This window comes from Arachis stenosperma, chromosome 3 (genome assembly GCF_014773155.1).
Source record: "Arachis stenosperma cultivar V10309 chromosome 3, arast.V10309.gnm1.PFL2, whole genome shotgun sequence".
Classification (NCBI taxonomy): Eukaryota; Viridiplantae; Streptophyta; class Magnoliopsida; order Fabales; family Fabaceae; genus Arachis; species Arachis stenosperma.
Genome location: NC_080379.1, coordinates 13,309,680 through 13,312,346, shown reverse-complemented (window position 1 = coordinate 13,312,346; position 2,667 = coordinate 13,309,680). Strand labels below are relative to the sequence as shown.

At 42.2% G+C, this 2,667-nt stretch overlaps 1 non-coding gene across 1 annotated transcript; it reads left to right on the top strand.

Annotated features, from left to right (window-relative positions):
• The first annotated feature begins 1,824 nt into the window (after positions 1-1,824).
• LOC130972583 (small nucleolar RNA R71) lies at positions 1,825-1,932 on the top strand. The gene has a single exon (XR_009083743.1). It is a non-coding gene; the product is annotated as a small nucleolar RNA R71 (small nucleolar RNA).
• Positions 1,933-2,667: the final 735 nt, after the last annotated feature.

The following is a 2,667-nucleotide window of genomic DNA, read 5'->3' as shown; positions in this document are numbered from 1 at the left end:
TGTGACTTCTTATGATCATCAACCTACAAAAAACATAAAATAACAAAGGGAAATAGATAAAATATAATCATTGGGTTGCCTCCCAACAAGCGCTTCTTTAATGTCAGTAGCTTGACAGAGGGCTCTCATGGAGCCTCACAGATACTCAGAGCAATGTGGGAACCTCCCAACACCAAACTTAGAGTTTGAATGTGGGGGTTCAACACCAAACTTAGAGTTTGGTTGTGGCCTCCCAACACCAAACTTAGAGTTTGACTGTGGGGGCTCTGTTTGTCTCTGATTTGAGAGAAGCTCTTCATGCTTCTTCTCCATGGTGACAGAGGGATATCATTGAGCCTTAAACACCAAGGATTTTTCATTCACTTGAATGATCAGTTCACCTCCATCAACATCAATCACAGCCTTTGCTGTGGCTAGGAAGGGTCTGCCAAGGATGATGGATTCATCCATGCACTTCCCAGTCTCTAGGACTATGAAATCAGTAGGGATGTAATGGTCTTCAACTTTTACCAAAACATTCTCTACAAGTCCATGAGCTTGTTTCCTTGAGTTGTCTGCCATCTCTAATGAGATTCTTGCAGCTTGTACCTCAAAGATCCCTAGCTTCTCCATTACAGAGAGAGGCATGAGGTTCACACTTGACCCTAAGTCACACAGGGCCTTCTTGAAGGTCATGGTGCCTATGGTACAAGGTATGAAAAACTTCCCAGGATCTTGTCTCTTTTGAGGTAATTTCTGCCTAGACAAGTCATCCAGTTCTTTGGTGAGCAAGGGAGGTTCATCTTCCCAAGTCTCATTTCCAAATAACTTGTCATTTAGCTTCATGATTGCTCCAAGGTATTTAGCAACTTGCTCTTCAGTGACATACTCATCCTCTTCAGAGGAAGAATACTCATCAGAGCTTATGAAAGGCAGAAGTAAGTCCAATGGAATCTCTATGGTCTCATTTTGAGCCTCAGATTCCCATGGTTCCTCATTGGGGAACTCAGAGGAGGTTGGTGCACGCCCATTGAGGTCTTTCTCAGTGGCGTCCACCTCTTCTCTTTCCTCTCCATATTCGGCCATGGTTATGGCTTTACACTCTCCTTTTGGATTTTCTTCTGTATTACTTGGGAGAGTACTAGGAGGGAGTTCAGTAACTTTCTTGCTCAGCTGTCCCACTTGTGCCTCCAAATTCCTAATGGAGGACCTTGTTTCAGTCATGAAACTTTGAGTGGTTTTGATTAGATTAGAGACCATGGTTGCTAAGTCAGAGGGGTTCTGCTTAGAATTCTCTGTCTGTTGCTGAGAAGATGATGGAAAAGGCCTGCCATTGCTAAACCTATTTCTTCCACCATTATTGTTGTTAAAACCTTGTTGAGGTCTCTCTTGATTCTTCCATGAGAAATTTGGGTGATTTCTCCGTGAAGAGTTATAGGTGTTTCCATAGGGTTCTCCTAGGTAATTCACCTCTTCCATTGAAGGGTTCTCAGGATCATAGGCTTCTTCCTCAGATGAAGCATCCTTAGTACTGCCAGGTGCACTTTGCATTCCAGACAGACTTTGAGAAATCAAATTGACTTGTTGAGTCAATATCTTGTTCTGAGCCAAAATGGCATTCTGAGCATCAATCTCAAGAACTCCTTTCTTCTGATTTGTCCCATTGTTCACAGGATTCCTTTCAGAAGTGTACATGAATTGGTTATTTGCAACCATTTCAATCAGCTCTTGAGCTTCTGTAGGCGTCTTCTTCAAATGAAGAGATCCTCCAGCAGAGCTATCCAAAGACATCTTGGATAGTTCAGAGAGACCATCATAGAAAATACCTATGATGCTCCATTCAGAAAGCATGTCAGAAGGACATTTTCTGATCAATTGTTTGTATCTTTCCCAAGCTTCATAGAGGGATTCTCCATCCTTCTGTCTGAAGGTTTGGACTTCCACTCTAAGCTTACTCAATTTTTGAGGTGGAAAGAACTTTGCCAAAAAGGCATTGACTAGCTTTTCCCATGAGTCCAGGCTTTCTTTAGGTTGTGAGTCCAACCATGTCCTAGCTCTGTCTCTTACAGCAAAAGGGAATAGCATAAGTCTGTAGACCTCAGGGTCTACCCCATTAGTCTTGACAGTGTCACAGATTTGCAAGAATTCAGCTAAAAACTGATGAGGATCTTCCAATGGAAGTCCATGAAACTTGCAATTCTGTTGCATTAGAGAAACTAATTGAGGCTTAAGCTCAAAGTTGTTTGCTCCAATGGCAGGGATAGAGATGCTTCTCCCATAGAAGTCGGGAGTAGGTGCAGTAAAGTCACCCAGCACCTTCCTTGCATTGTTGGCATTGTTGTTGTTTTCGGCTGCCATGTGTTCTTCTTCCTTGAAGAATTCGGTCAGGTCTTCTAAAGAGAGTTGTGCTTTGGCTTCTCTTAGCTTTCTCTTCAAGGTCCTTTCAGGTTCAGGGTCAGCCTTAACAAGAATGCTTTTGTCTTTGCTCCTGCTCATAAGAAAGAGAAAAGAACAAGAATATGTGGAATCCTCTATGTCACAGTATAGAGATTCCTTGAAGTGTCAAAGGAAAAGAAAAGTAGAAGACAGAAGTAGAAAATTCGAACTTATCAAGGAAGATGGAGTTCGAATTTTGCATTAAGGGATAGTGTTAGTCCATAAATAGAAGGATGTGAGAAGAAGGGAAGT